Source organism: Neovison vison, chromosome 7 (genome assembly GCF_020171115.1).
Source record: "Neovison vison isolate M4711 chromosome 7, ASM_NN_V1, whole genome shotgun sequence".
Lineage (NCBI taxonomy): Eukaryota > Metazoa > Chordata > Mammalia > Carnivora > Mustelidae > Neogale > Neogale vison.
This window is the reverse complement of record NC_058097.1, coordinates 203,384,971-203,397,627: the sequence shown is the minus strand read 5'-3', so window position 1 is coordinate 203,397,627 and position 12,657 is coordinate 203,384,971. Positions and strand designations below refer to the sequence as shown.

General features: G+C 63.4%; 1 protein-coding gene across 2 annotated transcripts in view; it reads left to right on the top strand.

Moving 5' to 3' along the window:
• Positions 1–12,657, top strand: part of MOB2 (MOB kinase activator 2) — a 69,095-nt gene that overhangs the window by 27,269 nt on the left and 29,169 nt on the right. Inside the window, exon 1 of one of the 2 annotated variants that reach the window (XM_044259956.1) lies at positions 11,811–11,851. The exons of the other annotated variant lie outside the window; for it this stretch is intronic. The gene's annotated coding sequence lies outside the window, so the exon portion shown is untranslated. Of the gene's footprint in view, positions 1–11,810; positions 11,852–12,657 lie in introns of those variants that run through there. 2 annotated transcript variants of the gene reach the window in all.

Genomic DNA, 12,657 nt, shown 5'->3' with positions numbered 1-12,657 from the left:
CTGCTCGGGTGTCACAGGGAGAGGGTTGTGTTGCTCAGACCTCACGGAGGCGGCCAGTTAGGGTTCCGCTCAGGGCCCCAGCAGATGGCAGGACCCGCCTGGGGGACTGAGGTGGGGATGGGGAGGACCGTGTGGCAGGTGCCCTTGTTTCTGCCCTCAGCGCATGCCTTCAGGGGTTCTCGTGGTCACCCCGTCGGATAGGTGACAGAAGCAGGCATGGAGGGGGTAGGAAGCTGCCTGCGGGCCTGGGAGGGCTAGGTGCTGGAGTTGCACCTGGCACTGCCATGCTGCGGCCTGTCCCAAGGTGCCCCGGTCGGGTTTGAGAACTAATTGAGGGAAGTGACCATGGCCTTCAGGTTGGGGCCAGGGGAGATGGGGCGCAGGCGGTGCAGGGACAAGGGTGTGGCCTCGTTGCTGAGACGCGGGCGGGCCTGTCCTCTTGTTCTTCAGGGCGTGGTGAGTCGGAGGTGCCGTGGTGTGTCCGTGTGCTGGGGCAGAGGAGCGAGCTGGGCCTGGGGAAACCCGGCGGGGGGAGGGGAAGGCAGGGCGGAGGCGAAGAGCAGGTGCCGGGCTGGGCTCCGAGGAGCCGGGCGCTCGGCCTGGAGGAGCTGTGGGGACCCCTTGGTGCGTGGGAGCCCGACTCCAGGGTACGGGGCTGAGCGTGGCCTTAGAAAGAGCCGTGTTGGTGTGTGTCGGGGGCAGGGATGGGCGAGCGGGTGTGCGGACCTCAGGGAAGGTGGAGCCGGGCGTGGAGACGGGGCTTCCCGGAACTCGGCTGTGAAGGGCAGGAGGTGGGAGGGGGGGCTTGTCGGGTTAGGTTCCCAGCCGGGCACGTCTCCATCTCCGTTGTCTTCCTCGCACGGCTTGGCGTTTTTTCCTTGTGTCGTTGAGAAGCGCAGGAGAGAACAGGCCGTGAGAGGCGCTTGCCCCGTGCCTGCCTCAGGCCGTCCGGGCGCGGGAGCTCTGCCCCGTGTGACGCGCTCTTAGAGAAGGAGGCTCCGGGTCCCGCCCCAGCGGTGCAGAGGACCGCCACATCCACCCCTCCTCCCCGTGCCCGCTTCCCTCCACGGGCGCACAGGCCTGGTCTGGACGCATGGAGTGTTCTCCCCTGGTCCTGTGCGTTTGAAACAAAAATGGGGCGACTGTTCTGGACACAGTTTCTGGTGCCACATGCCCCCCCCCCCCGTGTGAATGTGACGTGGCGAGCTCAGGTCGGGGAGCTGCTGCGGTGGGTGCTGGTGAGGTGGGCGGCGGGAGCCGTGTCCCGGGCCGTCTTGGCCCACCGTCTTTGCTGCTGGGTTTTTACCAGGGGCGTCCCTGCTGTCCGCTCCCTTGGCGACACGTTCTCTCCCATTCTGTTACCCGCGTCTCGCGCGGTGGTCGAGGCCCGCTCCGGCCGGGGTTTGCCCGTCCGCTGCAGCGTGATTCCACTGCCGTCCGTGTGTCTCTGTCGGTGCGGCTGAGCCTAGGTTCAGGTCTTCCTCTGACAAAGTTTCTGAGTTTTCCGCCGAGTTGCTCGTTCCGGTCTCCGACTGCCGTGTTGACTGATGTGGTCGCTGCCCAGAAAGAGGATTTTCTTATTTTTTCGTTTAGTCACGGTCACCATGCAGAGGACTTCCCTCCGGGCGGCTGGAGGGAGTGTGCGGAGGTGGCGACCGCGGGAGCAGCTCGTGCTCGGTGCCTTCTGCTTGCCTTGCCCTGGCCACCGTGTGGCAGGAAGACTCCAGTTTCCTCTCCCAGCCGCGCTTGCCAGAGCCGTCCCTCTCCCTTGTCCCGTCAGTTCTGATAGTTTTAGAGACCGACCGTGGCGTGTTCGGAGCCTTGCCCCACCAGCCCCCCGCCAGGCAGCCTTCTTGGGCCCGGGGACGTCTGGGAGCTGCGGTCACCCCGCACAAGTGCCGCATCTGCTCCCTTGGGACGCACTGCAAGGAGGCGCAAAGATGGGAGTCGCTGCTGGGGACCCATGTGCCCACTCGCCAAGGCCTCTGGCAGGCTGACCCCTGCCCCCCACCTGCCCTCCAGACCTCTGGACACAGGCTTGAGCGGCACAGCTGCGTGCTTCTGAGCTGAGGGGCATGTGCGGTGGAGAAAGCGGATCCAGACCCTGCGGCCCGCGGTGGGACCTGGCGGGGACTTACTGGGAGCTGGAGCAGGACCAGGGATTTGAAGGAGCTGCTGAGAGTGGAAGGAGCCGGTGTCCACCAGAGGGCGCAGGTGACCGCGCAGGTGGGTCGGTGGCCAGAGGGTCCCCGTGAAGACGAGCGGGGTCACAGTGCCGGCGAGAGCTGCCGTGTGTGTGCACGTGTACGCGCGTGTGTTACTGGTCCGTGCCCTGCGGCCCCACATATCTGCTGTGGGCTGCCGGGAGCCCGAGGGTCCTGCCCCGTGAGCCTGGCACCAACCAGACGCCTGGTGGGGATGGCACTGCGAAGGCCAGCCTGCCTCCGGGCGCACCCTGTCCCGAGGACGGGAGGCCTCAGGGCGTGCTGCGCCAGCAGGACTGCATGCAAGGCTGGCTTACCGGCTGTCCCACGCCTGTCACGGACTCCCACTGGCCGGTGTCACCCGTGGCCAGAGGCACCCGTGGTTCGGTCTTGGACTCTGCTAATTGAAAAAGATCTTTTGTTGTCCTCACTGTGCACTTTTGACCTGGTTTATTTTAGCCCCTCCTCCCCCAGTTTTGTTCTGGAGATTCTAGGCAGCCCCTGCCCACCTCCTGCCTCGAAGCGCCCGTCGGGGTGGTCTTCAGGGGAACGTGTCCATTTTGTGTCTGCATTGGGCTCCCCGTTGGGCTCTGAGCTCTGCAGAGCAGGTGTGTGGTCGGGACTAGCTGCGTGTGGCCCCGATGGGTGCCAGTACTTGAGTCCCTTTCAAAGGGGGCACCAAGAGGAGGGGTTGTGCCACACGGTTGACCTTGAGTTAAGTATTTGCTTTTCAAGGTTTCTCCTGAAGATGGTAGCCCTATTCGAAGCTTACTGTCCACTTGTGCCCACTCTCTCCTGAGGGCCTGGGGCCAAGGACCAGGTAACTGCCAAGACCAGGAGCTCTGCCTGCGGCTGCAGTGGGAAGGTGGGGCGGGGTCCCCTCTGCGCCACCCAGGCATGCTCCAGGTGGTTTCGGAGCTCCGCGCAGGTATAGGACGTGAGCAGCGGCAGGGGGAGCTAGCCCCCTTCTCTGAGCAGGCGTGTGTGCACGTTCCCCTGCCTGCACCCCCTCGGGGAGACCGGATTAGCAACCTCAGCCAGGCTCCGGGTTGAGTCCCCACAGGCTTGACGGACTTGGGCTTTGCCCTTGGCCTCAGGGCGCACTCACTTGCATGGAGAAGCAGTGTCTAGAGAACTTGGGCCGGAACTGGGGTGTATGGCCCATGGCCGGGGGCAGGGAACAACTCACGGGCCCCTCAAGGTTGAGCCCATGGCTTTCTGACTGTCTGGGGGTACGAGACGGAGGGGTTATCCTGAGGGGCTGGCTGGGAAAGTCGGGCCGGGGCTGGGCTGCCTGGGAGAGGCCGTCAGGGCACGTTGCTTCTGAGGCCGGCTGGCCCGACCGCGGAGTCCAGTTGCATCCTGGTAGGGCAGGGGCTGCCTCTGAATCTCCCTGAGCCAGGTGGGAAGTCCTGCTAACAGATGAGTGGGACTGACAGCGCCCCCGGGCTCCTTTGTGTGCTAGAGACCCCGGGCCCGCACGGACTCAGGGACGGTCATGGGGCCGGTAGCCGCCAGGCTGCCTCCAGGCCCAGCTCAGCCTCACCGCTGCCCTCTCACATGCAGAGAGAAGTGGGCGTTGTCTTCAGGGAGGGGAAGACCTAGTGGATTCTCGAGGGAAGGAGCCAGGAGCCACCTGCCTGCGTCCGGGGTTGCACTTGGCCCTGATGTGCACGTACGATGCGCTGGACTTCTGCCTGGACCCTGTTCCCTCCCCAGCCCCACTGAAGTGAGAGCCAAGGAAACCGGAATGGCAGAAGCCCTCAGAAACAAAGATGGGGCGGGTGGCAGTAGGTGGTTCTGGAACCATCTGGGTTTGGAAGCTGGGACGACGGTGGGCAGATTGGGTGCAGACTCCGTAGAGCGGAGAGCTGGCCGCCGGGAGCCAGCCGTCCTGAGGAAGCTCGGAATGGTTCCTGATGGGTGGAGTCTAGGCACCTCCCAAGAGGTACCTGGAGGTCTGGAGAGGCGTTTCAGAAGTAGCTGGACACCGGCACCCCTACTCAGGGCACGAGTCACAGGACCTGTCCTGGGGCACCACTAGGCACAGAAAGCCTTGCGGACATCCTACTGCCGTGGTGTCAAGATCCCCCTCCTCACTCTTGGTCTGTCTCCGGGATGCTGCCCTCCAGGCAGAAGAAGGGGGCGTCTGAGCGGCCACAGAGAGAACAGCTGCCGACCCTGACGTGGGGGCGTCCCCTCGTGCTCCCAGCAGGGAGTCAGGTGGCCCCGGTGAAGCCCTTGGGACCATCTTTGTGCTCTTCAGTGCCTCCTTTGGAGTGGGAGCGGACAGCTGGGGGTGCGCAGACACGCTGAGTAAGGCGTGAACAGGAGGGAAGGAAGGAGAAGGCACACGCTCTGAGCGCACACAAGGCAGGGCTTCACTCCTCTCGGGTAAAGATCGCACGCCCCAGAAAGAGTAGACGGCACAGAAAAGGGACATCCAAAGAACTAAAAAGAATGTTTTGAAATTAGAAGTGCAGGAGCCAACGAAGAGGCCGTGGGATAAGAGGTAAGATTGGGCGCATTTCCCAGCAAGTAGAGCAGAAAGCCAGGGCTGGACCCCGGGAGTGCAGAGGTAAGGATGTCTGTGTCCACGCCCGCGCAGGGGGCACGCGGCCACAGAGGGCTTCCAGAAGGAGCGGAGGCAGAAGGAGGGTGTCACCAAAGCAGCGCAGCCTGTTTCCGGGCTGTGAGTCCACATCGAATAGGCTGGCCTGGTGCCCCACTCAGGGAGTGTCCCCCATTCCCACAACATTTCAGAACACCGGGATAAAGAAAGGATCCCAAGAACTTGGCCGAGAGAATGAGACAGAACAGAACACCAGGAATCCAAACACAAATTCCAACCCAGAGATGAGAAGAGAGTCTTCAGGATAGCACCGGAAAGGACTTCCAGCGCAGGCTTCGCATCAGACCAGCGGGGTTCCGATACGAGTTTTCTCAAACCTTCTCACGCAGGTTCTGAAGCAAAGGACTACTTCCAGGCGCCCCCCCCCCCTTTTAGGAAGTTTCTGAGAAGACCGGGTTCTGAGAGAGGAGGGGCAGCCCTGTGGCCAGCTGGGGAGCAGGCGTGGTCCGAGTCGGGCACCCCGGGGCGGGACACCTGCCCACAGCTGAAGGACAGGGCCATGACTTCGCCGCCGGGGTGGGCAGCAGGAAACCATGGGGAATGTAGTTCGGGCCCCTTTGGGGGGGTCTTGATTCAGTTCTGCGTCTTGGTGGGCCCCATTCTTCCATCCCTAGCTTCCCTCGTTAATAATACCTGGGTTCAGGTTTTCAAAAAGTGGCATCAGACCTAGATCTGGGAGAGAGGTCACTCCTTCCATCCTGTCCCTCTCCTGCGCTGTGTGTGTCCCTCCTGTCCCTCTCCTGCGCTGTGTGTGCCGCGTGGTTTCCGAAGACGTGATTTAGGGAAGAGGCAGGAACAGCAGACGGAGGCTCACCCACAACCGCAGAGTTCCCTGCAAGGTGCTTATAACAGAAGCCCCCCAGACGCTGGGGGCTGCCGTGTGCTCTGCGCGCGCGTCGGCGGGTCAGGTCAGCCCCCCGGAGGCCCAGCTATGTGTGCACAAGTCCCATGGTGGGCTGGTGGCGCTGTGGGCCGCAGCATCCACACCTGCCCACGTCTCAGGTTCCCAGGGCAGTCGGAGGAGAGCTGACAGAGGCGTGGGTTGATGCCAGCCTTTCTGTCCCTTTGGCTACCACCTCCTTGTGCCCTCCACAGCCGCCCCTGTTGTGTCACACACAGAGCCTGTCCTGGGCGCTGCCGGTCGGGTCTCCTTGGGCCTCAGGGTCCCCTGCGGTGCGTGTGGCAGTGAGTGCGTGGGATGGGTTAGGGTTAGGGGTTCCTCTCGAGTGCTGAGCAGGCTAAGGTGCGGCAGCCTCTCGGCGTTCTGCAGCTGGTGGCCCCGGGGGTCGCCTTCCCACTGTGGCCAGAGCTCCTTTGAGTGCTGTCAAGGTCCTTCTGTGGCCGTCACTTCTGCCCCTTGGGGTTAGTTAGGAAGGGCATTGTCCCGGGGCGCTCAGTGCGGGTTTCACTTTATGGGAACCTGCCAGATGTTCAGCTGCGTCTCATTTTTAAAATTCTTTGTTAGGATGTACGTAGGGACATTTTTTTCATCATAAAAGCAAGATAACTGAATATTTGGAGACATGGGAAAAAAATCACTTTTTGGTTGCTATTTTCATGTATGACTTTTTCCAAAATTACAGTAGCTTTTTTCTTCTTCTGATTATATGGGAAATTCTAATAATTCATTAATTTATAAAGAACTGAAATCCACATCACACCTTGCCCCGAAGGAGCTGTTCTGGGTGGCACCTCTGGCCCCGCCCAGTTGCCCTGTGCCGGGGCCCACCCGTGCCAGTGTGCGCCCCGCACAGACGCGCCGGCCGCCACCGTTGTCACCAGGCTTTACCCGCCGGGCCCCCGCGGGCGGAGGCAGTTTCCAGCATCTTAGTTTCGAGCGGTGCTTCTTTGTGTTTCTTTATTTGTAAGCTGTTCTGAGGTTTTGAGTATCGGTGATAAATTCCTAGAAGTAGACTTTCCGGTCCCAGGGTCTTCACGTTCCGGAACATTTTCTCAGGTGGCCTATGGTGGGGGGCGGGGGGTGAGCCTCCCCGGCACTGGCTGTCCTTGTCCTTGATCAGAAACATCATCTTGTCTTCTGTGGGTTTGCTTCCGAGTTAGAGAACTTGATCTTTTTCTTATGATATTGACCATTCATCGGGTTTTCTTTCCGCTTATGGATGGCTTTTTCCTTGCCCTGGTTGGGGGGAGGGTGGCCGTGCTTTTCTCGATGATTTCCGGTTCTGATTCTCAGGAATCGGGTCATGCAGGAGCACGTGTTGGCACCGTTCCTGGTGATGAACCAAGTGCTGTCCGCCGCGGTGCGTGCAGAAGATGACGGGCCCATTTCCCGCTCTCACCGGGCTCACGTGGACGCAGCGAGGTCCACGGGGTGCCGTGTGAGTTTTGGAGGGCCGAGGGTCTCAGGTGACCTTCAGGCTAGGAGCGAGGAGTCTTTCCCAAGGCTCTTTCTTGCTGAGGACAGAGCAAGGTTTATGAGGTGGCCGTCTGTGTGTGTCCCAGAGCCCGGCTGGCCTGGTGGGCACTGGGCAGGGACACACTTCCCGTGGGGCCTCGAAAACCCTTGAGAGTCCATGAGCCTTCACAGCAGTTGGGGTCCTGGGGGGCTTCACAAGGGAGACAAGCAGGCAAGCCCTCTGAGGACTGGGGCAGGGCCAGCGGGGGGGGGGGGCTGTGGGGGGCTGCAAGGCTGAGGCGGCACCAGGGCAGAAGGCCAGGCTGCTGTCTGGGCTCTCCGTCCCCAAGCCAGCTCGCTGTGCCGAGTGTCTCCCCGACGGCTTCTCTGCGCCTCCCCCTGTGGACTCGGAAGCCTGTGCCTCGGCACGTCCGACTCTGGCTTCCTTCCCGCACCTGACGCTGTGCTCCTCCTCGTCTCAGAGAAGAGAGCAGTGCTTGTGGTTAGAGGGGACCGTGCTGTGGGGGAGCGGGAGGAGGGGAGGGACCCAGTCCCTTTGCCCAGCGCAGCCTCAGTCTTCCTTTCCGCAGCAGTCAGGGCTGGGCCCGGGTCGGGCCCCACGTCCGCGACGGGACGTGGCCGGTACTCGGCTGCAAGGTGCCTGCTGGCAGTGCCCTCGCAGGGGTGGAGTTCCGGGGTCTCCTGACCTCGCGCTCGGAGTTCCGGGGCTTCCTGACCTCGTGCTCGGAGTTCTGGGGCTTCCTGACCTCGTGCTCCTATTAAAAGGGTAAGCCAGGCGCCACTGGCTTCCAGGTGCTGCTGGCTTTGCCGCATGAAGCTGTCGGTGCCTCCCAGTGCCCTGCACCCTCCCCAGACCGGTGGCGTGCGGTGCTCTCGGGCTGCGCTGTGCAGGGCTGCGCTGTGCAGGGCTGCGCTGTGCAGGGCTGTGAGGGGCAGGCTGACCCTCGGCTCACTAACTGGGGCAACCATGGGCCTGGGGTGCCGTGGGGGAGAGCTTGTCCCCACCCCCTTGGGCTCCTTGCCCGAGCCGGTCTCAGGGTGCATCCATCTCCGGAAGCTTCTCTCCGTCCTTCCGTGATATACAGGTGCCCCCCTGTTTCTCTCTGGTATTTTTCTAATGAAAGGCTGTTTCTTGCTCCTGTCTCCGTGTTTTGGGGTTGGGGGCCAGCTTGGCAGCATTTGTCCTGCAGTCCCTGCGGGAGGGAGAGGGGAGGCTAGTGCAATGCAGGGAGTGAGGCGGGGGGAGGGGCACGCAGGGAGTAAGGGCCCTGGGAGAGGGGAGCACAGGCAGCATCTCACTGGGCTCTGCTCCCCTCCCACGTGGCCTCTGAGCCTCCTTCCTGGACTGACCTGGGCTAAATCTCGCAGCCCAGGCTTCTGTACCAGCAGGGAGCGCGGGGCGATGTGGCGGGGCCCACGGCGCCCTGTTCTTAGGCAGCCTGGGCTGCGTGCCTGCTGGGCTTGGGGAGGCTGCGGGGTGGAGAGAGGCGGCCGCCTGCCTGGAGCAGCCTTCCTGATCCCGCGCACTGTCCCGGGGAGTCCGTGCTGGTGCGCCTGCCCCTCCTTTGTAAGCAGCCCATCTGGCACTCACCTGGGCCCCGTGGTGGGCAGGGGCGGGCTGGGGCACACGGCTTCGCTGCCCTAAACAGAGGGCGCTGCCGAGCCAGCAGTCCCAGCAGCCTGCGGCGAGCAGGCCACCTGGCTTATGCCCCGGCCAGCGGGTGCTGGTCTTGGCAGGTGCCAGTGTCGGGGTCAGGAGGGAGGACTTGCCGGAGGCGGCTGCCACGCGGTCTGGACGCCCCTGCGCTTCTGTGGCCAGCGGTGGCCAGGGGCCAGGTGGGATGACTAGGCAGGCTTCAACAGCCACTTTCATTGTTTGCAGTTTGGCTTGACTTGAACTTGGAACAGAGCGGCTTTGGGGGTGCGGCGGAGCGTCTCTCTGCTTTCTGGATGTGCGCTAATATCCTGGCATCCGGCCCCGTGTGGGCCACAGCCTACCCATCCCATCCGGCCGGCTCTTGCGGCCTGACCTCAGACCTGCTTCCCGGTGACCTGGTGATCCGTGGCTGCCCTGGTGCTGGGCTCCAGGAGGGCGCTTGACCTCCAGCCTGACCCCTGCGTGTCTTCCTCATCTACCGCCCAGAGGTCCTTCCCTGGCCACCCCAGCCTGGTTTACAGGGGTGTTGGGCAAGTGTGTGAGGAATGCAGGCTGAGCCCCGCTTGGCCACAGGCGCGGGCCTGGCCCTGGCTCTCATCCACCCCCGTGTCTTCGTTTCTGCCTTGTCGTAGCGGCTTTGGCCCCCACTCGACGCCAGTACCAGGGTGATCCTCAGAAGGGGGCCAGGCTGTCACTGCTCCTGTTTTCCGTGGCCAGAATGCGAAGGCGGTGGGTATCGTGTGTTGGGCCTCGCCCCCTTTGGCGTGCAGCCGTGGTGGGTTTGGGGCTTTCCCCGTCTCGGGTTCCTCCCTCTGCCGCTGGGGCTGGAGGGAAGCAAGGCTGCTGTGGCAAGATCATCCAGGGCCTGCTCTCTGCTCGGGACAACTGAGCTCTGGGCCAGCAGGGAAATAAGCTGCCCTTTCCGGATGTGCCCATCCCCTCTTGGCGGGGTGGGGGGGGCACGTTCAAAGCAACGGCTCTGGAGCAGGCCCCGTGTCAGGTCTCTGCCGCGGGATGTGCAGACAGCTGGAGGGCGAGGGCGGTGTGCTGGGGCCGGGGCCGCTGCTCGGCCGAGGGCTTGCACGCAGGCATCGCTCCCAGCCAGCGCCACCCCCTTGTGGCAGAGGCAGTGGGAATGGGGTGGGGACGCTGAGCCCAGGACTCCAGTGGCCTGTTCTTTTCTGTCCTTCACCTCTTGTGTGCACAGGGCCACTGGCCCAGGGAGGTCTCAGGGCAGCCTACAAACAGTTAGGACCTGGTGGCCTGGTGCATGCTGACCACATCACAGGCCCTGGCCACTTGTGTGCAGGGTCACCTGGCTCAGTGGACCTGGCCCGCTGTGGGCAGGACGGCGACTCCGTCCTCTGTGTCCTGGACAGTGTGGGGTGGGGACCTCTGGCCGCAGGACACTGTGTCAGCCCCTGCTCCAGTAGCTCTGGCCGCAGAAAACCTGCCCCACACCCAGTCACCACCTCCCGACCCAGAGCCCTTCCTCTGCTGTGTCAGTCCTGCGGCTCCCACTGCTGACGAGGCTCCCCGAGTGGGTGCTGCTGGGTGACAGCTTTTACTTGTGCGGCGACGCTAGATCTGTGACCCCACGCGGGTGGTGACCGCCACAACATCCGCTGTCCGGAAGAACAGAAGGAGCGTTCTTCGGGACCCTCCCTAGCTGTTTCCACGAGTGGGGGCAGCAGCCTCCCTGCCACGGAAGGTTCGCGTACGTTCCAGGGCAGGAGCCTGATGCAGCGGGTGGGCCCTGCCTGGCTGTGTGTGCTCACGGGGGCTGCTGGGCCCCTGGGTGCGGCCCCGGGGAGGGGTCTCGCGGGGGTCCGGCTGGCTGGCGGCTTCTCTGCAGGCCTCACTGGCAGCTGGGCGAGTGCGACCTTCCCCTCCATGGGCGGAAGCTCTGGTGCCTGTGCGGGGTCGCACAGAACAGGGCTGAGAAGACGGAGCCGCCGCCCCGTGGGCAGACAGGGTGTCCCAGACGCCCCGTGTGAACGGTTGGTCACAACAGAGCGCGTGGGGCGAGTGTGGTTGCGAGAGGCCTGCAGGTGGCCTTCAGATGAGCAGACCACATGCCGCCCGCGACGTCCTGCGGCCGGAAAGGGGCAGCGTGCAGAGGCCCTCGCAGCCCTTCCCGTCCGCCCCTCCTGACTCGAGGTTGTGCGCCGGCTGTCGGGACCCCACAGCGCTGCCCCCTCTTTGGGGCGTGGCTCCCTGCCGTCTCCCCTCTCTCCGTGGGACCCGCGGTTGGTGTCCCAGGCGGGAGCTCCTGCTTCCTTGGTGGCACGGGATGTTTTCTGCACATCTGCGATGAGCGTGACGGCTACGTGCTTACGCTCCTCGGGGTTCGCCGGTCTCCAGTGTGCGCTTTGGTGGGTTCTAGCAGACGTGCGCAGCTGTCAGCCCCCCCAGAGTGACGGTCCAGAACACTCAGTGTCCCCGGGTCCCACACCCCTGGCCACCACTACCCTTCTCCCCAGCACGGTTGTTTTGTGCTTGCTGGGATTCGTGCCCGCAGAAGCACAGACTCACGTGGGCTCTGCCCTGTCACGGCACGGGTGCTCTGAGGTCCGTCCAGGGTGTGTGTTCTGTACGCAGTTCCTTGTCCTGGCTGAGCCGGCGCCCCTTCCACAGACAAGACCGTTTGCTTAGCTGCCTGCCGCTGGGCGCTCGGGTTGTTTCCCGCAGCGATGCTGTGAACCATCCCGGACTGGTCTTCGTCTGTCCCGCAGAGGCGGGAGACCTTCTGGGGCGCACGGGTGGTGCACGCGTGAGCTGGGAAGACTGTGTTGGTCCGGAAGTGCCCGTCTCGTCCGCTCCACCGGCAGCGCTCAGCCTCTCTTTTGGTGACGTCCTGCTCATCGGTCACTGTCTTCCGTGGACTGCCCTGTCGGCAGCTGGCCTTGGTACGTGGGACACTGAGGTCCTGCTCCTGCTGTTTTCTAGAAGACTTTCCGGGCTGGTGAAGGCGCCTTGCTGTATGTCATGTGAGCTCCTGGGGGGCCGGGGTCAGGCAGGCAGTGATCCAGGCAGCGAGCACTCGTCTGTCCCTGTGTCCTTCTTGAGCTGGCAGCGGTGCACGTGGCGGAGCCGGGAGGCGAGGAGAGGAGGTCTGACACCAGCCGTTTCCCTGCATGTGCTTTTGGGCTTTATGGATCCATTCCCTGAAACTGCTCTTTGCACCCCTTTTTGGACGTGGATCCGTCACCACTGGAAACCCTTGAGCCAACCAGGAGCCTGGTTGCCGGGCCCCTAAGCTTTGCCCAGACGTCAGAGCTCCTCCAGGGTTTTGGAAATTGTGTTGCTTGTGCCAGCTGGACAGAAGTGCCAGGCGCGGCGACAGAGGGTGAGGTTAGCATGCAGTGAGCTTCCCTCCGCCGGAAGGCCGTCAGGAGCGCGTCTGGTGCCAGAGCTGTGTCCGCCGTCGGACTCTGCAGGTTGTGTAAAGAGCTCCCTGGGAAGATGCAGGATGAGTCACAGCCGCCGAAACCGTTCCCAGGAGAAGTGAGGAAGGTCCTCGCCGCGCTCTGGGTGCTGGGACATGGCCGCTCACAAATCGGGACACCCTGCTTTCCCGACATGGGTCCCGGTGTGGCCGCGGGGCGCGTGACCAGTAAGCCAGGTGCCAGGCTGCGTGTGCTAGTGGAGAGCAAGAGCAGTGGGGGCTGAGTGTGCTGGTGCGGGGAGGCGTCTCTCGGGGCTGGCGAGTGCGAACCCGAAAGGGCAGGAGAAAGAGTCGAGGGAGGGCAGGTGGGCAATAGCCCCAAGGTGGCCGTGAGCTCCT